Genomic DNA, 23,925 nt, shown 5'->3' with positions numbered 1-23,925 from the left:
GGCCCCTGCTAAACCTAGACCCCGCAGCCAACCCTGCACATGTCCCAAAGAACTTTACTGTCTGTAAATATCTATTTGTTCCACACGGGGCTCTCCAGGCACCTCTACAGTGGACTTACAGGGGCGTGTCCTCAGACACAATGGCTCCACGTGTTTTGGACATTAGTGGCAGGGAAGAGACTTTTGCACTTGACCAGTTTAAACCAGCCTACTTGGACTTTGACCAGCCCATCATTCTCCCGACCCCACAGTGCAGGAGTCGGCCTCCTAAAAACAGTACCCTGACCTTCAGTACTGAGGGGGATCCTGTAGCGGCCTCAGAAGGGCTGTAACATAAATCAGCTATAATGGCTTTTGTACCAAGAAAGACAAACATCCTTCATTTGTAGAAGACATTAGTTGTTTAAGGATTGAATGAGTAATTAAAGGTAAGGAGTAATTAGATTTTTTAAAAGATCTCTGGCTAAAACAAGGAGATTCTAAGACCATGAACAAATACGAAAGCTGTTTCCAATTAGTTAGAACACATGAAGTCATACTTAGACATTGATCTAAAATTTACTGTATATATTGACCCAAAAAGTGAACTTTGAGACACGGTAACAGCTCTGTAGGAATATCATTGATATTTCATAGTGTTGCCTCTCTTTCCCACCAGTGTTACAACAGAATTAAAATTGTGTAGTGGCCCGTGGCCCGCGCCTTGGGCCAACACAGGAAGTGGCCGTCACATGTGGTGACCGGCAAAGCTACTGGCAGAGAGGTGAAACTGGCCAATCAAACTGGTAGATCGCAGGGGGCCCATTCGGGGCTCGGGTGTCTGAGGTAACCAATCAGCAGTCGGCCCACTCAAGCCACGCCCATGGTGACGCAGGCGAGTCAATTATAAAAGGCAGAGCTGCCACTGAATAAACTCAGTGTTGAATACGCTTCACTGGTGTGTGTCTTTCTTCTTCTGCGGATTTGAGCTTCAACCTTTTTTATTGACAACAATTTTGCATTTTTTGAACAATTGGTTGTATAAACGAAAGTTATCAAAAGCTAATTTTTTAAAAAGATATTTACAAATTAGAGCTTTTGTTCAATCTCAGATTTCTGATTTTCCTGGGATTCCTGAGGCAAATATTCTTGATACCTTTTTTGAACTACAACCTCCCAATAAAAGATTAATATCTATTATTTATGACAAATTGAATTATTTAATTAAAATCAAGAATGCCTCGGAGCAGGATTTGAACCTTTCACTGTCCAATGAGGTTTAGAAGAACTATTTTTCCACTGATAAACATTACATCTTTTATTGTCTGCTGCAATTTAAAGTGGTTCATGGTGCCACTAAAATTGTTTCATTTTTATTTGGACATAAATCCCCAGTGTGATAAATTCATTAATTTATATGTTTTGGACCTGCCCTAGCTTAGAAAACATTTGGAAGTAAGTTTTTCAACATTATCAGCAATTTTAAATTTAAAATTGGAACCTACCCCTTTAATTTCTCTTTTAGGAATATTCCAAGAAGATGATGTGTTACTAACTTCAACTCAATGTCTCATTTTATCATTTACTTCATTGATGGATAGTCATGTCATTTTGATTAAATGAAAGATAATACTCCACCTACACATGCACAATGGCGAAGGGATATTATGCCTTGTTTAACTTTGGAAAAATTAGGTATATGGTTAATAAATTAAATATTACATTTCAAATGATATGGGGCTCATTCTTGGACTACTACCATAATTTTAAGATTTAGTGTTAATCTGGAATCTTGGCATTGATGTTGTCCCTCTCTAAGACTGTGCCACTTGGATTTATTAACCTTCAACCTTGCTTAGAAGAAGGAGTTTTGAAATTTATTCCTTTTTTTCTTTGTTTGTTCCTCTTTTGTTATGTACTTTTTTTATTATCTAGAGTGTGCTTTGGAACTTGTGATCATTATTGTAACTTTTTTTCTGATCTTGTAATTGTATTGTTTAAATTTTTATTGTAAAATATCAATAAAAATATTTTTAAAAGTACACATAAAGACAGCACAGGAACAAATTAAACATCCCATTTGCCTTCACATAATCCATAATTCTTTTTCTTTTCCTGCCAATGTATCTTAAACATTTTTGTATCTGCTTTGACCACCTTTCCTGGCAGCATATCACAGGCACCAATCACTTGGCTTGAAAATCTCTTTTATACTTTCCCCCTTCACAAGATCACAAGATATAGGTGTAGAAGTAGGCTAACAGCCCAGCATTCTATCATGAGCTGGTCTATACACCTACTCTGCCCTACTTCCCAGCTTTCTCCCTGTAACCCTTGATGCCCTGACTAATCAAATTCCTGCCAAACTCTGCCTTGAATTCACCTAACGACCTCACTTTAACAGCTACCATGGCAACAATTTCCACAGACTCACGACCCTCTGGCGAAAGAAATTTGTCTGCATCTCTGTTTTAAATTTATGGCCTTTTATCCTGACATTGTCCCCTCTTATCCTAGACCCACCTCCTGACAATGGGAAAAAAAACCTTGCAACATCTATTCTGCAGGCCTTTCAACATAGTGTTTCTATGAGGTTCCCCCCTCATCCTTCTGTACTTCATCGAGTACAGTCCAATAGCCGCTTTCTCACCTTGAACCTATGTGTTCTTGTACTTCTACTCTGGGGTAAAGACTCTGATAATCATATTAGACTGATTACGCTGTCATTAGGTTCCTTTGGAACAGAACAGGCTAAGACTACATTGAGGTGTGCACAGTTCCAAGGGGCCAAGATAGAAGTAAAAATTGAAGATCAAATGTTCTTCAACAGAGAGTCAGAAACCAGGAGGAAAAGATTTTAAATAATTGGTGTGATGATTAGAATTTGCAAAGGTTTGGTATGACATCAGAAACCCTGGCAAATTTCCACAGATGTGTGGAAAGTGTGTTGACTGACTACATCATAGACTGGTGTGGGGCAACTCTGCTGTCAGAGAGCAGCAGCAATCATCAAGGATTCACATTAATGCTCCGTTCTCGCTGCTACCATCAGGAAAGAGACATGGGAGCCACAAGACTTGCACCACCAGGTTCAGGAACCCCTCTACCATCAGACTCCTTAACAACTCAATCAGGGATTTATTTAAGGATTCTGACTACTGCACTTTATTTATTTTTCCCCTCTGTAATGTACATTTCTTTAATTAATTATGTGTAATTTGTGTACAGTTTTATTTTTGCACTACCAATTCTGCTGCACCCGCAGGACAAAGAATTTCAGGGTTTTATGCTATTCATGTATGTACTCTGACAATAAATCTGAAATCTGTGACATCGGTAGAGGGGATATGAAGGATTTTGTTATACCACTGAGGAAGTGGTGGGTCCTGGAATTCACTGCCAGAAAGGTTAACATAGACAGAAATTCACCCTGTCTGAGGACGACATGCTGCTGCCTTCAGGAGAGTGAATCTGAGGAAAGCCTCTGACCCAGATGGAGTTCCTGACTGAGTACTAAAACCATGAACTGATCAATGTACCAAGGTATTCATGGATATCTTCAATATTGTTCTCTAGAAGGGTGTGGTATCCATCTGTTTCAAATAGGCATAAAGTGCAGTAACCAGCCTTAATCACTATTGAACAGTAGCAACTTACGTCAACATTGATGGTGTTTTGAAAGGCTGGTGATGAAGTATATCTGACGGTGACATGGATCCGTTCCAGTTCGCCTATCGCAGCAACAGGTGGATGCCATCTCATTGCCCCTACACAAAGGCCTGGAAGATTTGGACAGCAAAGATGCATATATTAGGATGCTCTTTATCGACTACAGTTCAGCATTTAACACTATCATCCCCTCAAAACCTTTCAGCAAACTCCAAGACTTGGGAGTTAGCACCTACTGTGAAATTAAATCATAGATTTCCTCACCTCCAGATCACAATCAGTGAAGAATGGTAAGAACCTCTCTTCCACAATCTCCATCAGTACCAGAGCACCACAGGGCTGTGTTCTTAGCCCCCTCATCTACACACTTTACACCGATGACTATGTAGCTCAGGTTGACAATAACACTATCTACAAATTTGCCGACAATACCACAGTAGTGGGTTGTATAAAGGAAGGAGATGAGTCAGCGTACAGGATGGAGGTTGAAATTTTGGCTGAGTGGTACACCAACAACAACCTTGCACTCAATTTCACCAAAACTAAGGAGCTGATTGTTGACTTCAGGAAAGGAAAGCCAGAGGTTTACAATCCAGTGATTATTGGGGGATCAGAGCACATTCAGATTCTTGGGAGTCACTATCTCGGGGGATCTTTCCTGGACCCATCACACCAATGGCATCGTGAAGAAAGCACATCAGTGCCTCTATTTCCTCAGGAGTTTGTGGAGGTTTGGTATGACCATAAATTTACCAGAAACTCTGGGAAATTTGTATAGATGTATGGTGGAAAGGGAGCTGACCGGCTGCATCACAGTCTGGTATGGGAACACCAAATATCCCTGAGAGTAAAGGTAGTGGACATCACAGGCAAGACCCTCTCCACTATTGAGAATATCTACAGGAAATGCTGCTGTTGGAGAGCAGCAGCGATCATCAAGGATCCAACACTACCCAGCACATGCTCTGTCCTCGCTGCTGCCATCAGGTCTCGCACCACCAGGTTCAGGAACAGCTGCTACCCCTCCACCATCAGACTCCTCATCGACAAACTCAATCAGAGTCATTTAAGGACTCTTCCTTGGGCACTTTATTGATTGTTTTGGTCTCTCTGTATTGCAGTTAGTTTGTTAGCAATGGTAATCTGTTTACTGTTTATATATTCATGTTGTATACAGTTTTTTTTGCACTACCAATTCTGCCTGACCTGCAAGAAAAGGAATCTCAGGGTTGTATGTGAATGTCATGTATGCAATGACAATAAGGAATCTCAGGGTTGTATATGAATTTCATGTATGTACTGACAATAAGGAACCTCAGTGTTGTATGTGAATGTCATGTATGTACTGACAATAAGGAATTTCAGGGTTGTATGTGAATGTCATGTATGTACTGACAATAAGGAATTTCAGGGTTGTATGTGAATGTCATGTATACACTAACAATAAGGAAGCTCAGGGATATATGTGAATGCCATGTATGTACTGACAATAAACCTGAAATCTGATCATATACCAAGAGTAGCCCAGGAAATAATGGATACGTTGGTGATAATGTTTCAAACCTCTTTGGATACTGGATTAGTTCTTGAGGATTGGAGGGTGGCCAACGTAACCCCACTATTTAAGAAGGGAGGGAGAGAGAAATTGGGAAACTACAGACCAGTTAGCCTGACATTGGTAGTAGGGAAGCTGCTAGAATTGGTTATTAAAGATGCAATTACAGTACATTTGGAAAGTAGTGGTATCATCGCACAGAGTCAGAATGGTTTTGTGAAGGGGAAATTATGTCTGATGAATCTAATGGAGTTTTTTGAGGATGTAACCAGTAGAGTGGATAGGAGAGAATCAGTAGATGTGGTATATCTGGACTTTAGTATGACATTTGATAAGGTTCTGCACAAAAGACTAGCTTATAAACTTAAAGAGCATGGTATAGGAGGTATGGCATTAAGGTGGATAGAGAATTGGTTGAGGGACAGGAAGCAAAGGAATAAATGGGTTCTTTTCAGAATGGCACCCAGTGACTAGTGAGGTACCACAGGGCTTAGTTCTGGGGCTGCAGTTGTTTACGATATATATCAACGACTGAGATGTGGGAATAAATAGCAGTATCTCGAAATTTGAAGACAATACGAAGTTGGATAGCAGTGTTAGCTGAGTGGAGGATGCTAGGAGAGTGCAGGGTGATTTTGTCAAGTTAGGCGAGTGGACCAGGTCGTGGCAGATGCAGGTAAATGTGAGGTTATCCACTTTGGAGGTAAGAACAGGAAAAAGGATTATTATTTAAATGGTATCTGCTTAGGAATAGGGGAGATGCAGCGAGACTTGGGTGTTGCTGTGCATCAGTCGTTGAAAGTGGGAGTGCAGGTGCAGCAGGCGGTGAGGAGGGGGAGTAGTATGTTGGGGTTCATAGTGAGAGGATTTGAGTCCAGGAGTAGGGAGATCCTGCTGCAGCTGTACAGGGCCTTGGTGAGACCACACCTGGAGTATTGTGTGCAGTTTTGGTCATCTTATCTGAGGAAGGATATCCTTGCCTTGGAGGAGGTGCAGAGAAGTTTCACTAGACTGATACCAGGGATGGAGGGACTTGCATAATGTTGGATAGGCTTGTATTCTCTGGAATTTAGAAGATTGAGGGGGAATCTTATAGAAACATAAAATTCTTAAGGGTTTAGACAGACTAGATGCAGGGTAAAACCAGAACCAGGGGCCATAGTTTAAGGATAAGGGGAAAGTTTTTTAGGACTGACATAAGGAAAAAAAATCTTCTCTCAGAGAATGGTAGATCTGTGGATTCTTTGCCAGAGGAAGTAGTTGAGGCCGGATCCCTGTCAATATTTAAGTGTAAGTTAGATTTGGCCCTTGTGACCAAGGGGGATTAGGGGATATGGGGAGAAAGCAGAAACTGGGTACTGATCAGCCATGATCATAATGAATGGTGGGGTAGGCTTGAAGGGCCAAATGGCCTATTCCTGCACCTATTTTCTATGTTTACCTGGAGACATCATTTCAGTGACATCTCCTCAGACCAGTCGTCAACGGCCTGCATTCAGTTTATAACAGCCTAATAAGATTCCATTTCTATCTCACGGCTAAAACCGCTGGGGATGGGAGTCCAGCGTGGAAGCTCAGAACGCACATCCCCTCAGCATCAGCACCAGGGCCCGAAGAGGAGGGCCCGATATTGTTCTATTGCGAGTAGATTGGCTTAATTAAACGTCAATCAATCTGTCCTGGTAAGCCCATTGGTTAAATTGGCGACGGAGCGAGCCCAAGTCCCCCATTGATGCTGCCCTCTGTCAATCTGAGCCGTCTGCCGATTTCCGATTGGTGCCCGTTCAGCATTAGGGGCGGGGGATGAGCTGCGATTGGTGACGAGCTGGGCAGGGCGTAGTGACTTGAGGCCGGAGTTCCGCCCCCCACCCCCCCCCCCCCCCCCCCCCCACCCCATGTCAGTGCTGGGCCGAGCGCCGGACTAAACGGGAGTGGCGGCGCCCGGGAACAGCGGCGTTCAAATGGCAGCTCGTCTCCCACACGACAGGTAGGGGTTGTGGGGCTTGTGAAGAGGGCAGGTCCTCGGCCGGCGATGAGGGGGAGCCCATCCCTCTCCCGGGAGGGAGGAGCTGGGATGACCAGTCCGACCCTCAGGTTCAATGGCGGCGGGGCGGGACGGGACGGGACGGGACGGGGGCTCATCCGAGGGTGGGGGGGGGGGGGAACAATAGGCCGGGCGGAGGGTCCCAGGGGTGAGATGTCCTTCACGGTGGGGATCGGGGATGGCCGGGGTGGGGGGCATGGGCGGGGACGATGTCTAGGGGCGGAGGCGTGGGCCGGAGGCAAGGGAGTTGGGGGGGCGGGGTGGTATGTGAGGGAGTGAGACGGGGGCCGGAGGCAAGGGAGTTGGGGGGGGGGGTGTTGGAGTCGGGGCAATGCGAGGGATGGGTGGGGAGGAGGCGATGGGTCGGAAAGGGTGGATGGAAGACGGGAATGCGAGGGGAGAGAGGGCTGGGGACATGTTTGTGGGACAGGAGAAAGGAGGGGGTATTTGCAAGGCTGGGGATGGACGGGTGGAAGTGAGAGGTGGGTGGCTCGAATATATGTGAAGCAGGAGGGAATATTGGGGATAGTACAGATTGTATTTGGGAGAGTACTTTGGGGACTGGTTGGTAGGGAGGCTATGGGGAAAGGTGGAAGACTGGTTAGGAGGGTGCAGTTTAGGGGAGAGTAGAAGATGGTGGTTGGGGGATGGTAATTGGCAGAGAGAGCATGGTGGTTTGCTATTATTTGGCAGGGAATGTTTGAATCATCCCGGGTTTCAATCCGGGTTGCCCTAGCAGTGGTTTTCAAACATTTTCTTTTCACCCACATACCACCTTAAGTAATCCCTATGCCATAAATGCAGGGGATTACTTAAAGTGGTATGTCAGTGGGCCATTTCCTTTGGAGTTATGAAACCGTACATATTATGAGTCAATTAGGCATGATCAAAACAGTGTCCCTAATCCCTTACTGATCACAGGGCAACTATGGCATAGGAATTACCTAGGTGGTATGCAAGTGGAAAGAAAGTTTGAAAACCTCCTAATGGTGGTCTACCCTGCAGATGCTGCCCTGTCTTTCTCATTAGGGAGGACACTGATTTTCTTGCTCCTGACATCCAACTAGCCAGCATGGCTTCTTTCTGTGTTTGATTTTGGACCAGTGATGTGGTTGATTGGAGACAATATATTTTTTTTGTGGTTGAATTCATTTGATCTTTGAGCTGCTTGAACTTTTTGAATGTTATTTGAGGTGCACGGATCCAAGGAAGTGACATGTCTTGCTCTGGATGTATGTTGGATTTGCAAAAGGTCTTGGAAGGTCATGATTTTCTCCAGAATATCCAGTCTATTACCCGATTATAGATACATGGCGACATTTCTGCTTCGTCACGTCCTTCACGTTGATGTGGGTGACTGGACGTTCAGTGGCATTGCATGTTAAAAGATTATTAGTCTCCCATTGAAGATGATTAATACCCTTCATCCATTAAGTTTTAAATTTAGACATGCAGCATGGTATACAGGCCATTTCGGCCCACGGGTCCGTGCTGCCCAATTTACAGCACATTTACCTACACCCCCAATACATTTCAAACGGTGGGAGGAAACAGGAGCCCTCGGGGAAAACCTGTGCAGACACGGAGAGAACATACAAACTCCTTACAGTGTGCGATTCGAACCCCGATTCTGATCGCTGGCGTTGTGCTAACTGCTATGCCCACCGTGCCACCCTGGCACTCATGACCAATTGCTCCTGCAAACAGTGCTGATCCTGTTCTGTCGGGCCTGATAATTGCACGGAGCAACAACCCTGTTCTGATCACATGATGGAATGAACCTAATTAATGGAACTGATGTTGAAAGGGTCTGAGAAATGCTGATCCTGATTCTCTCGTTATGTATTGAGGGGGAAATTGTGTATTAGAATGCCATTCAGACCAATGCTTTCATCTGTTTAGTCAATTCTAATCTGGAGCTAAATTTAAAAGTGCTTGTTTTTCTCTCTCAATGTTATTGTGCCTTTTGCCTCTCTTATTGTCTCTCGTTTGTTTCACAGGATGATCCCTTTGTGTAGCTTAGTTTCCCAACAGGAATTTTAAATCTATCTTTTACTGCCTCCAGCTTGTCTCCTCTTTTGCACTCGCAATAAGTAGTAATTCTGCTCGACCTGCAGGAAATAAGAATCTCAGGGTTGTATGTGTGTTGTCATGTATGTACTCTGAAAATAAATCTGAAATGTCTTAATTGAATTAAAATATTTCAAATTTGAAAATTATATTTGGCATCCTCTTTTCAGCCCAAAGACATGAGCTTTTCTGCTCTTCGACTTTGCTTCATCCTGTTATTAATCCTACCCAAGTATTCCTTCTACTACAGCTCTGAGGACTGAGGATGCCTCTATGTGAATTCTTGAAATGTGTGGTGCTTGTTGTACATCTGCAATTATGCGGTCTTGACAGACTGCTTAATACACATGCATGGATGCTATCTTGGCAGCGTCTTTATCCTTGGACTCCCTCTGTGTATCCACTTGTCACTTTGACACCCTCCCTCTTGAGTTTCTCCTTTCTCTTCCATATAGCTGCTTCTCTATCTGATATTCCACACTTATCTCTTTACCTTGTTTTTTCTCTTCCACTCTTCTTGCTTTTCAAGAACGAGACTTGTTCACCCATTCGTGGTTGCTCCCCAACTATTGATTGGTATTCCCCATGTTCTAAGAAGCGGTAATGCTGAAACCCGTGGCGTAGAGCAGAAGCCCAGGAACTTTTGCAGAAAATGGTGCAGTAGCCATACAGTCTCGTAAGGTCAGAATCAACTGTCATGAACAAGTCACAAAATTTGTTATTTTGTGGCAACATCACAGTGGAAACATTAATATGAATCACCTTGCCAAAAAATGAATGAAAAATACTGCATGAAAAGTCAAAGTAAGGCTGTGATAGTACAGATTCTATCATCAATGTGTATATGTACAGATTGTAGTGAAGGATGACTGTGATTGGCTGAGAGTGTAGCCACACCTACTGGCAGGTCTTAAAGGGTTCCTCCGAGCCTGACCAAGTCATTCTGGACTGGTCGACCTACATGTGATATGCTCCAATCTTCTAGTTAATAAAAGCCTTGGTTTGGATCAACAAGTCTTTGATTATTTCGACGCGCACTACAAAGGCAATATAAGGTTCATTGATCATTCAAGAATTTGATGGCAGCGGGGAAGAAGCTGTCCTTGTGCTGCTGAGTGCTTGTCTTTAGGCTCCTGTACCTTTATCCCGATGGTAGCAGAGTGAAGAGGACATGGGGTGAGGGTCCTTGAGGATAGAGACAGTTCAGGGGGTATAATGAAGATGTGGCAGGGGTTGGAGTAGGGGTCCAAGAGGAGAGATAAGGTTGGGGGTTTTGGGGGTCAGGGGAGTGGGAAGAAAGGGACTCAAAGGAATAGAGTGGGATGATGAATAGGGAGAAGTGTGAGGGTGTAGGGAGGGATGGTGGTGACAAGGGAGCAGTGGGATTCAGCATTGCTGGTGTCCATGGACCTGCCAGGCCTGGGATGGGAACCTGCATCAGAGGCTTGAACCTGGGGATGTTGTGTTGGTGAGCTTCACTTGGGTGGCACGTGATTTTGAGTGATTTGTTTGTGCATTTGAACGTGCATGCATACACAATAACCTGCTTGTGTAAATGTATGTCTTCATACTACAGTCATTCATGGGCTTATTTTGTTTGGCATTGTCAGAGTTGAGATATTCCTCTTAACTTGTTTGACAATAGGAATAGGGGGTGGAATGGATTAGGTGATTGGAATAAGAAAGAGCTGTGAGAGCAAATTGAATGTTGCCTCCAAGCAGTGCCAGCACTCAGGTTGCTCTTCACAGGATGAAGTACTCAATTCCAAAAAATATTCTGGTCAACAGGGCAAATGATCTCGAAAGTAGAGCAGTCCCAAGTTTAGCTGTAGATCTCTTGGTGCAATTCACAATCAGTGATTTTTTTTTCCAATGTACAGATCACAGGGGCACATAAGAGAAACTGTAATTTGCTTCAAAATGTTTAGTTTTCTTTTTCTGTTTGGGTTGGAGGTTGTAATTACAAGATCAGAGGTGGCCAAACTGTGGCTCACGAGGCACGTGCAGCCTTTTGACGTGTGTGCCTTGCCAAAATATGTTGGCTGAAGGAGATAACAGCACTCCTGAAGCTGACCTGGGGCACTGTATCCCCGTAGTCAGACTGGGGTGGGGGGGGGGGGGGTCCCAATATGGTTACAGCCCGCATTGTGTGATGGGGAGAGGGAAGAGAGGTGGAGACTGGAGGAGCAGTCCCCGCAGAGCAGCGGAGCGAGCAGCACATGGCAGAATCTCGTCCTCGCTGTGGCCGGCCCATTCCACAGTAGAGGGTCTCTAATATGGGGTGTGTGGTAGGAAGGTTGGGCAAGTGGAGTGACCGCAGAGGTCAGGAAGCTCGGGCTGGGCCAGGAGAACTTTGAGGCATGGCTTCTCCAGAGGAAAGGCATGCAATCTGCTCCTCACTGTGCCATTCTGAATTTATTGTTCTGAGATTGCCTTTGGTGTGCAGTATGTAGACTGCAATAAGAAAAGGAGAGCAGGGATACAGTCTGTTCTCTTGGAAAGAATGATTTCAATAAGAACAAGGCTGTTACTGATGGAAACAAAATTGTTGCATAAATTACATGCAGAAACAATTTGTTACAAATACCCCATTATGAACTGTGAATGGTGTTTGTGTGATCTTTGTTTTTTATCAGTAGCCTAGCCTTTAACAACTTTTGTGGAGTTTTCAATTAATTTTGGGAGAGGAGGACCTATGAAATTCTAGTTATTTTGTTGCGTGTGTGCAATATTTATTTTAAAAGCTTCACCTTTGCCAAAAGCTCTTGTTTTAATGTTTTAAAAAAATGAGTTATTAGTTTATTTTTCTTAAATTTAAACCCGTGTTGACTAATTAACCTATAACCTTTTGTAAGTTCCTAATTTTCAGAATTATTGAATTAGCACAGTTGAAATTTATTAACAAGCTGTTTGAAGTGGATAACCCTTTGAGATGGGCTAATATTGAATGATCTCAGATTGGCGAGAAGAGGATGGATCAGTTTATTTATAGTTGCAGTTCTCAGTTATTAAATAATTATAATTTGCCTGTGTTGAAACATTTTAATGGATTATGGAATAATAAGAATGAAATTATAGGTACCCAAAAGTAAAAATTTGGCTAAAACTCCTTTGTTTCAAAATGAGATTTTTCTTTTTACTCTTAATAATCAACTTTTGAAGTTGAGGGAACAGAAAGGTATTAAACTGGTGGAAGCTTGTTATGAATATTTTGTTTCAAAGAATGAAAGAGAAATATGAAATAACTCTGAATACTCTTTTTCTTACTATCAAGTTAAAGCATTATTGGATAATTTTGGGCGTATGTTATGGCTACCAAGGCGGTCTAAATTTGAAATTTTACTTACTGATTGTGGTAAAAAAGGATTTATATCTGAGATGTATGCTTTATTGCAGAATAAAATGATTAAGCCCGTTGTTTATAAATCTTAATTAAAATGGGAAAAAGATTTGTCCGCATCTATTTCTCAGGATGGTTGGATGAACTTGTGTGAGGATAATATGACTAAAGTTGTAAATGTAAGGTAGAGATTCACTATAATTTTCTTCATCAATTCAACTTAACTCTGGAGAAATTAAGGAAATACAAGTTTCTCTTCTGATTTATGTTTTAGATCTCATAAGGAAGTTGGTTCTTTTTTACATTCTACTTGGTAATGTGAAATGGTGAAACCTTTTTGGGTTAGATTTAAGGAACTTTTAGAATCTATTTTTAAATTGAAAATTTCACTTGACCCTTTGGCATTTTTATTGGGTTATATTAAGAAATTGAGCTTGGAGTTAAAATTAAATAAATTTCAAATTTCTTTTGAGATTGGCTCTAGCTCTGGCTAGAAAATGTTTGGTAATTACTTGGAAAAATGAAACTAATTTTGAGTATTCATCGATGGCATTTTAAAATTAGGTCTTGTATACCATTGGAAAAGATAACATAATTTACGTAATAATTTGTTAAATCCTAGAGCTCGTATTTGGAATATATAGGGTTGAGTTATTAATCTTTTTCTCACACATTGGTGTGGCTCCGAACCATGGCAGATAGTAGAAGAGTTTTATATTAATTGATCTCCTTTCCTTTTTTCTTCTTTTTGGGGTAGTTTAGAGGGGGGTTGGGAGGGGTGGGTGGGTTAGGCATGGGGGTAAAAATATGTATGTTTTATGTTTTGTTTGTATCTTTATTATATGATTTATCATGATTAATAAATAACAGTTTTAAAAAATAAACCTATTTTGGAGGGTGGGAGGAAGCCAGAGCACCCAGAGAAAGAGAACAAACTCCTTGCAGACAGTGCCAGATTCAAACCCAGGTTGCTGGCGCTGTAATAGCTTTGCTGCCCAGTTATTTCTGCACTAAAGCAAAAATTTGAAACCTCTCCACATTTTTGAATCCCAATACAGAGTAACTTTCTTCACTCTTTCTTCCATATCTGAAGGCCCCTTCCGTAAAGTACAGTAAAACCCCTGGGATCCAGCACCTACAGGGATTGATAGATGTTGGATGAGAGTTTTCTGGTTGCTTGAGACAGCGTGAATGGAGAACTAATGGCGAGGCATGCCAATTTTAAACCTGCTGGTTTTAACCATGTCTTATTTGGGATTGTTTAGCCATTTTCTTGAATTCAGGATAACAGGGATTTTCCTTTGAACTGATAATTTGATCTGAAGGTTTAGAATTGAAACCAATTGTGGGAAACCTAATTTATTTTATTATTAAGTATTGAATGTTAAATTCAAAGGTGATGTGGTTGTCATCTTCCTTATCCATCCAAATTTTGTTTCTCCCAGCTCTCAACTTGCCTTTCTGGATTTCCCAGCATTTTTTTTTTTACTGTTTTTATGCTTTTGTGTCAGATTTCTTCTCGTTCAGTACAGCTCCAGACCTTTGTCGCCTCACAAAATATAGCTAATATCTTGGTTTAAATTTAGGATGATTGTTACAAACAACTCTAACTTTACACTGGAATGTATGAAGTGGCACAAAAGAGTCATACAGACCTTCTTTTCATTTATTTTTGTCATTTGAAGCACCAAAAATAAATTAAAAAATTCATAGAGCAAGGAACAGGCCTTTTTACATTTAAAAAAAAAAAGAAAAAAATTAAATGAAGTCATACAGCAGGAAACAGGCCTTTTGGCCCAAATTGTCCATTGGCATTCCAGGATAGTCCCATTTGTCTACATTTGGTCCATAGCCTTGCATCTGTCCAAATGTCTTTTGAATGTTGTAATGAACTTCTCTAGAAGTTTGTCCCGATATGAATGGCTTGAACTTCAGTTCATTTTGTCCATATCCTTCATGACTGTGTAAACCAAGGGGAAAAAATCCCAGCTTATCCAGCCTCTTTTTATAATTCTAGTCTCAGCAATGGTGAATCTCCATTTCATCCTTCTATCTTATTGATAGCCTTCCTATGGCTGGGTGACCAGAACTACCCGGTGTGGTCTTGCAAATGCCTTGTACGCTGTATGATGACATCTTTTGTACTCGATACCCTCCCCAATGAAGGCAAGCATGCTCAATCACTTCAACACCTCTCCCATTTGAGTCACCACTTGCATAGAACTATGCACCTTCACCACTAGGTCTCTGGTAAAATGATTTTTTTAGTGAATAAATGGTAGACTAAACATGCAGTATTCAACATTTTATTCTTATCTTGCATGTGAAAATCACTAGCAATTGCATTTTGTATTTTAAAGAAATTTGCCTTGTCTACTGTGTGGATTTAATAGAATGTGACCCAACCCCAACCAACCAACCAATTTTCCCTTGCAACCGTGCCTGCCTGTCCCGCATCGGACTTGTCAGTCACCAACGAGCCTGCAGCAGACGTGGACATACCCCTCCATAAATCTTCGTCTGCGAAGCCAAGCCAAAGAAGAAAGAAAAAAAAGACCCAATGCAGCAGGACGTATGGATTCCACAGTTTAGAACATCTTGATGCTTAAAGTAGTATTCTATTAAATATCAAATCCAATTAATTATAGCAAAATTGGCCAACTCATCACTCTCGAATGCTGTTATTGTCATCTCCACCTCCTATGGGAGCTCATATCAGATACCAGTTACGTAACTATTTGTCTGAAAATTGTACCCTCTGATTTCCTTTAAACCTCCTCCCTCTAACCTGAAGCAAGGCTGTAGCAGCAGTGGAAGCTCTCATTCACACTATCATTAAACAGCACTCACTTATCAATAACTTGCTCAAAAAGTCACATTTGGGATTTTAAAGTCTTGCCTCCATACTTCAATATAGCTGAATTCAGAGGTGAGACGAGAATGTACACCCTCGATATTAAAGCAATATTTAACTGAGTGAAACAACTCACACCAAAATTGATGGTTGAATTGGGAGGCGATGAAAGTTGTCAAGTTATGAATGGGAAAGCAGGCAAAGCAAAATGGCAGATTAATTTGGACAAATGTGAAGTGCTGAATTTTGGGAATTTACTCCAGGGCAGTTCATAGAGTGAATGCTATTTTGCAGCGCTGTTACAGTGCCAGTGATAGAGGTTGGAATTCACTGCTGTCTGTAAGGAGGTTGTACATCCTCCCTGTGGCCTATGTGGGTATTCTCCAGTGCTCATGTTTCCAACACTTTTTTTTCCAAAAAATGAGTTAACTGGACAGCATTGCTTTCATGGACCAGAGGACTTATTGTATAATTAAAATTAAATTGTATTAAAAAACATTATAGGATATTAGGGAGTGTTGTTGAACAGAGACTGTAAGGTACAAATACACTTTTATGGAAGTAATCACCTCTCCCCCTCAGTAGATGAGTGGGGTGAAGATAATGTGTGATATGCTTGTCTTCATCAGCTGAGTCACTGAATACAAGAGCTGACATGTCATGTTAGAACCACACAACACAAACAGGCCATTTTTCCCCTCTAGTCTATGCTGACCATCATCTCCCTAGTCCCATTGACCTGCTCCCATTCTATCTCTCCAGGCTGCTCCCATCCATGTACATCCAATTTATTAAAACACACAATACATAAATCAAAGTCAGGGATTTCAGAAATGTGTTTCAGATGTGGTCGGAGGTGGGAACTTTTATCTACTCTACCTGGCTGTGTTGAGACCTTTTTTTTTTGAAGGCCTTGGGGACATTCTTAGAAAAAAAAAATTACTGATTTCCACATGATCCAGAGCTGTCCTCTTTGGGGATATTGGAGAAGTGCAGTTTAGACTGACTACATTCTAAGCTTCATTTGTGACGGTCGCTTTGTCAGTAGCCAGGAAGTGTATAGTGGTTTCATGGACATCCAATCCCAATTAAATACCACACAATGGAATATGGAAATGCAGAGTTGCATTCCCCCGGAGAAAATCACATGTAAATTATGGAGGATGCTCGTTAGAGTATGCCAGCCTTACACTGGTACTCAGATAGATTGATTTCCCCCCACCACATTTTTTTAAAAATAGGGACAAGGTTAAATTATCACGGTAAGACTGGAGGTGTGATTATGGAAATAGGACTTGGCGCAGATGACGCACCTGCCCTTTTCAGGTCCTATTTTCTTTTGGTTCTTTCTTTTTAGTGTTTCGAATGGCGTTGCTACCGTTATTTCTTTTCATTACAGGTTTTGATGACAGATCGTGCCCCATGATCTTTGGGATCGAGAATGCATTCACTGGGGGGTGGGTGGGGTCAAATACGGACTTTGAGTATGTAGATGCAGACTTTGTAAGTCTGTGAAAACTAAAATAAAATATTCAAAGAAACATTCGATTTTAGCCTGCTTTCACCACGTGAGATGGCAGCTTATTCCACACTCCCACCACTCTGAGTGAAGAACTTTCCCCTAATGTTCCCCCGAACCTTTCCTCTTCATCTTAAAACTATGATCTCTTGTATTTATCTCCCTCAATCTAAGTGGAAAAAGCCTTCTTGCATCCACTTTGTCTATACCTCTCATAATCTTGTAAATCTCTATCAAATCTCCCCTCAATCTTCTTCACTGCAAGGAATAAAGTCCTAACATGTTTAATTTTTCCCTTTAACTCAACTCCTGAAGACCCGATGACATCCTAGTAAATGTTCTCTGCACTTTTTCTATCCTTCCTCTAGTTAGGTGCCCAGAACAGCACATACTTAGCCTCACTAATGTCTTAAATTTTTCCACTGTACAATCTAATGGTTAGGTTGGACTTGGAGTATTGTGTGCATTTCTGGTTGTAGGGTGCAAAGAAGATTCACAAAGAAGTTGCCTGGTTTTGAAGCTTGAGTCAAAAGGAGAGATTAGATTAGTTTTTCCTTACTGTTAGAGGCTGAGAGAAGACCTGACAGAGGTGTAAAAAATGTGAGTGGCTTGGATATTGTAGATGACCAGGTTTTTCTAAAACCTGCAGATTTAAATTGAGAATTAGCAGGTTAAAAGGTTGGGCTCTTTTCACAAAGAGCAGCTGGTAGTAGATCATGGAGGCAGAATAGAAATAGCATTTAAAAGGCATCTGCACAGGTATTTGAGCAAGGCTTGGAGGAATATGACTATGAAATTAGTGCAGGCAAATAGGATTGGTGTAAATCACATGGTTGGCATGAAGGCCCTGAATCAATGCTGTATACCTCTAAATGTCCTAAGGCACCCTGGTAAAAACTGAAAACAATTCAGTGGTTGTAGTCATGCCCTGCACAAAAGAAGATAATTATCCCAAATGCAGAAGGTTACTGCAGGAGAACCTCAGGACGAGGTCCTTCACCCATCCAGATTTAGCTGTTTTGTCCCATCATTAGATTGAAATGGGATATTTTCTGATGATTGCATAATGTTCAATTGCATTCAAACTCCTCAGCAAATCAAGTGGAACCGTCAGTGATGTGATGTTGAAGCTTTATAAGGCACTGGTGAGATTTCTCCTGGTGTATCGAGCAGTTTTTGGCTCACAAGGAAGAAAGGAGGTGCTTACATTGGAGAGTGTTCAGAGGAGGTTCGCGAGGATGATTCTGGGAATGAAAACATTATATGAGGAGTGTTCGACAGCTCTTGGCCTGTGCTCATTGAATTTGGGAGAATGAGAGGTGATCTCATTGAAACATTTTGAATGTTAAAAGGCACGGATGGCATGGAGAAAGTTTTTTTTTCCCATGGTGGGAGAGTCTTGAAAAAGAGGGCTCAACTTCAGGATTAAAGGGCATATACTTAGAACAGAGATACGGAGAAATATTTTTTAGCCGGAGGGTGGTAAATCTGTGGAATTTATTGCTGTAGGCCAGGTCGTTGGGTGTATTTAAGGAAGAGATTGATAGATTCTTGATTAGCCAGGGTATCACAGTTTTGGAAAAAAGGCTTGTCAGTGGAGCTGAGTGGGGAAAATGGATCAGCTCATGACTGAATGGCGGGGTAGACTTGATGGGCTGAATAGCCTATTTCTGCTTCTATGTCGCGGTCTAAATCTAGATAGCATTGTGGGAGCATCTTTACCAGAAACACCAGAGGTTAAAGAAAATCTCTTCCCAACACTTTCACAAGAGCATATGGTGAATGAGTAAGAGATCCGGGGCTTAATTATGGTGCCCAGATCCTGGAATTGAATAAAAATATAACACCTGGTTTACTACAGGAACAAACTTTGGAAATTGTGCCTACTAATGGTTATGTGATATCGTGAAATGTTCGTGATGCTTGTCTTTCTTCTTTGCGTGTTGTAACTTTGATCTTCCCTGTAGCTTTGATGAGTATTGGTATAGGAACTTGCAAACTCTACACTCTCAAGATTTCACCTTAAAAGGCCATCCATTTATTTAACACACTCTTGCTAGAAAACAAAATATCCCAATCCACTCTTTCCAGATACTTTCTCATTTCCACGGAATTTGCCTTTCTCCAATTTAGAATCCCAACCTGAGGGATTCCTTTTCCATAATTAGCTAAAGCTAATGACATTATGGTCACTGGACTTGTACATCTGTCTCCTAATAGGAGATCAAGTACTGCATCCTCTCTCATTGGTATTTTATATATTGATTTAGAAAACTTTCCTCAACACATTTCACATACTTCAAGCCATCTAGTCCTTTCACCCTATTTGGAATGTTTAAATCTCCTATTATCTGAACTTTCTGCTTCTTCCATGGGTCTGCTATCTCTCTCCAATTCTCTCTGACTATAGGGTGGTCTATAATACGACCCTATTAGTGTGCTCACACCATTCCTGTTCCTCAACTCCACCCATATGGCCTCTGTAGACAAACCTTCCTGGCTATCCTGACCACACAGCTGAGATAATTTCCCTGACTAGCAATGGCACTGCACCCCCTTTCATCCCTCCTCTGTTATGTCTGAAGCAATGGAGCCTTGGAATGTAGGCTGCCAGTCCTGCCCCTCCAGCAACTAAGTACTATAGTGAAACCCAGATTTAACGCGTCCCAATTTAGCGAAAATTTGGATATAACATGATGAGTCATTGGACCTGCTGATCAGCCTGCGCTATCTGCTTGGCACCTGAAGTACACCATCTGGCCTTCAGCAGCTGACACCCAACACCAAGAGACGTGCACACTGGCAGCCGCTGGTTGAAGCTGAGACCTGGGTTGGTCCAAAGCAGCCAGTGCAGAAAGCACTGTTGTGCAGGCGCAGCATGGCCAGGCTGTTCCCAGTGGCAGTATGCTCTCTTCCAGCATGTGGCCAGCTCCCTCAATTTGTACAACTGCCGAAGGACTGCTTCTAAAGGGAGCTGGAGTGTGGCTAGGTAGGATAGGAATTTGGCCGAAATGGAGATGAGGCAGGTTGAACAAGTATATGTAAGTAACACCGATTTAGCACGACCCCGCTTTCTTTGTGATGACATTTTTTGGACCCTAATGATCGCGTTATAATGGAGTTTCACTGTGTGAAAGTACAGACCTATCACCAATGTATATAGTGTATATAGTTACAGTATCTAGACTGTGCTTACAGCGATTGGCTGAGAGCTTAGCCACGCCTACTGTCTGGGCCTTAAAGGGTTGTGTCCCTAGCCAGGTCGGATCATTCCGGACTGGTCGGCCCCCTGTGAAGAGCTCCTGTCCTTTGCTAATAAAAGCCTTGGTTTGGATCAACAAGTCTTTGGTTCTTTCGACGAGCTCTACACACTCCTATGCATCAATCCATGCCCATGCTCATCAGCCTTATTAACAAAACTCCTTGCATTCAAATAAGTACACCTGAGAAAATTTGTATCACGTACAAATCTTTGATTTCAGTTTATACATGCAGCCTTCTCATGACCTTTATCCTTCTCCTCTTCACTGTACACATTCTAATATTGTATTTCATTTGTAATTTCTTTGCCCATTCTCCAATATCTGTCTCTCTGCTGCCTCACTGTTTTCTCTTCGCTATTTGCCCTGCAAACCTCGGCACAAAGCTATTCCACAATGCAAATCATAAACATAAATCATATAAAGAAGTGGCCCCAACACTGACATTTATGAAACACCACCATTAGCCAACCAGAATAGGATCCCCTTATTCGTGCTGATTAGCCAATTCTCTACCCATGCTAGTATCTTTCCAGCATTGTATGGGCTCTCATTTTGTGAAGCAGCCTCATGTATGACACCTTGTCACGTTATTTGGAAGTCCAAAGATGCAATATCCACTGCATGTCCTTTGTCTAGCCTGCAAATAGTTTCCTCAAAAAATTGTAGTAGGTTTGTTAGATTTTCCATGAGGACTTTGGCCTCTCTTGTCGTGTACCTCCAGTTATTTTGTAACCTCATCCTTGACAGTAGACTCCAAAATTTTCAACCATCGATGTTAGGTTAACAGGTCTATAATTTCCTTTCTGCTGCCTCCCTCCCTTTTTAAATAGTGAAGTGACCTTTGTAATTTTCCAATCCTCTTGAACCTTGCTGCTATAGAGATTGGGGCATTCTGAGGGTGCATTCCATCTGGTCTGGGAGATATCTACCCTTAGACCTCCCAAATACCTTCATTCTGGTGATCATGACTGCACTCACCCCTGATGCCCTTTCAAAGTCCGGTCTACTGCTAATGTCTTCATAGTGAAGACTGATGCGGGACACTCATTCATTTCCTTTCCCATCTCCTTGTATCCCATTATAATTTATATAGCATAATTTTCTATCAGTTTTGTATCTCCTCTCGACTTTTAAAAAAAAATTCTTAGTGTACTTTAAAATAAATTTAGCATCCTTTTGATATTATTTGTTAGCCTCCTTTCAAAGTTTATCTTTTCTTTCCTCATGACCTTCTTCGTTCCCTTCTGTACACCTTTTAAACTGTTCTCATTCCCTATCTTTGTGCCTTCAGCTCCTTCAATAACTCTGGTTCATTACTCAAAACCCAAAACCATTTCCCTGGTCGGCTCATCCACAAGATGTCCTGAGATGCCATCTTGTAGGCATTCTGTAAATTCCCTCGAGATCCAATCCCAACTTGGTTTTCCTAATCTACTTGCATGTTTAAATTCCCCATTACTACCATAATGATGCCCTTCTGAAGTACCTTTTCTGTTTGCTGTTGAAATTTGTTACCCACATCCTGGTTACTGTTTAGAGGTCTGTATATAACTGCCAACATTTATTTTACCCTTGGAATTTCTCAACTCCACTCACAATAATTCTATACCTTCTGATCCAATGTCACCTCTTTTTAATGATTTGACGTTGGTCCTGACAAACAGAGCTACCCCAGTCTCCCTGCTCACCTGCCTATCATCTTGATACACTGTGTATCCTTGGATATTAAGCTCCTAATAATATCCATCCTTTAGCAACGACTACGTGGTGGCCACAACATCATACCTGCCAATCTGTAGCTGGACTATAAGATCATCTACTTTATTTCTTTTTTGAACATTTTATTAAAAAATTAAAAAAAAAAACCACATTCATATATACATAGTCAATAAAACCACAAGTACAAATGTGGTAGGAGAAAAAATAAAAAACACAAATCCCTCCCATCCTCCTTCCTTCCCCACATGCACTCACCAACCTAAGAATGAAAAGAAAAAGAAACTAGGAGAATGCCAAAAAGAAATATAATTCTCTATACAAACAATAATGGAGTTAAGGGTTACCAATGGGATGGGCTTTCAAGAGTCCTTCTCATTTTCAAACCAACATTCTGTAAAGATAGGGTCCATATTTTGAAGAAAAAATATTCATTATATAAATTATGTTAATTTCTCAACATAATTCACCATTCCACCTCTCCATCCCTAAATCCATACCTGATTTCCAAGTAATGGCCAAGCACTTCGAAGAAACCGCTAAAGCCAATCATAAAAATTCAATTTGATACATGTTGTGGGCCCAGTATGTGGCCACCACATACTCTATAGCATGTCCAATTAACACCTTCTTGTAAAGTATCTTCAGGCATTCTTCAAAGTTTTTGAAAAGGCACTTGGAACCTGAACTGTCTGGCTTGAGAAGAACTCTGGCATTTTAAATGAGATCTGTGTTGTGAAGTGTTTCTATCTTTTCGTGACCTAATTTAAAAAAAAACTACTATTTATCTCCTTTAAAACATATCTATATACAATATACAACATAATCTGTCACAAATAGTTAATCTTAATTTAGAACTAACCACTTCAATATAATCCAACAAAAATAACATCGGGTCCTGTGGGAGTTTAACCCTTAATATTTTCTTCAAAATAATTTAACCTCTAACCAGAAAGGCCTTACTTTAGAACACTACCAAGTAGAATGAAAAAATTAACCAACTTCCTGATCAAATGTAAAACATAAATCTGATAGTGCTGGATTAAATTTTTTTAAGGAGTTGAGTATAATTGATGTAGACAATGTGGGCATATAACATTAATTTTTTGTCATGTTTTTGTCATAGTTGCATCCATTAATTTTCATTAATTCATCTATTCAACTCAATCTCCCATCTCAGTCTTGATTTATGGGAACAACTTTTCAAAGTAATTTGTACATCTCTGAAATAAACATTTGTACAACCCTTACTTATCAATAATTCTAATTCATTCTGCCTAGGTAATGTCAAATTATAGCCTAACTTGTCAACCAAGAAAGCCCTAACAAAAAAGGTACTATTGGGGACATTACTTTTCAATGAATGAAGGAAAGATATAATAAATTTGACTCCAAATTTGACTCCAAATCCTCAAAAATTGATTATTCATAGATCAAACCTTTTCCACCTATTTCATAATTTATTTTATTCCATAATTCAATCAACTGTCACAGAATAGGTGTATCTCTTATTCCTGTAAACAAATTTAAATTCAATTTATAAATAAAATTCTGAATGGAATCTTCTCCTATTTTACTTGATTCTATTTTAACTCAAGCTGAAAGTTTATCTAAATCAAATATCCTATTAATAAATGTCTATAATAATTCTTAAAATGAGGAAGTTGCAAAGTTCTTAATTCAAATTTCCAAGTCAATTTTTCCAAACAAACTCTTGCCATCTTTCCTTTCCACAAAAACTTCCTAATACTCAAATGTAGATCCTTAAAGAATTTTTGAGGGATCCAACAAAGAATTGAATGAAACAGATATTGAACCCTTAGAAAAATATTCATTTTAATACAATTCACTCTACCTACTAAAGTTGTAGGCAAATCATTCCACCTATTTAAATCATTTTAACTTTTATTAGGTTA

The 23,925-nt window shown here is 41.0% G+C and overlaps 1 protein-coding gene across 7 annotated transcripts in view; it reads left to right on the top strand.

Moving 5' to 3' along the window:
* The first annotated feature begins 7,074 nt into the window (after positions 1–7,074).
* The window catches only part of LOC138758575 (EVI5-like protein), a 424,266-nt gene continuing 407,415 nt past the window's right edge, over positions 7,075–23,925 (top strand). For 6 of the 7 annotated variants that reach the window (XM_069927716.1, XM_069927713.1, XM_069927717.1 and 3 more), the window contains exon 1: positions 7,076–7,190. The gene's annotated coding sequence lies outside the window, so the exon portion shown is untranslated. Of the gene's footprint in view, positions 7,191–23,925 lie in introns of all 7 variants that reach the window. The other variant, XM_069927712.1, reaches the window with a different exon arrangement.

This window comes from Narcine bancroftii, chromosome 3, assembly GCF_036971445.1.
Source record: "Narcine bancroftii isolate sNarBan1 chromosome 3, sNarBan1.hap1, whole genome shotgun sequence".
NCBI lineage: Eukaryota > Metazoa > Chordata > Chondrichthyes > Torpediniformes > Narcinidae > Narcine > Narcine bancroftii.
The sequence above is the reverse complement of the archived record's forward strand: the minus strand, read 5'-3'. Positions and strand labels throughout refer to the sequence as shown.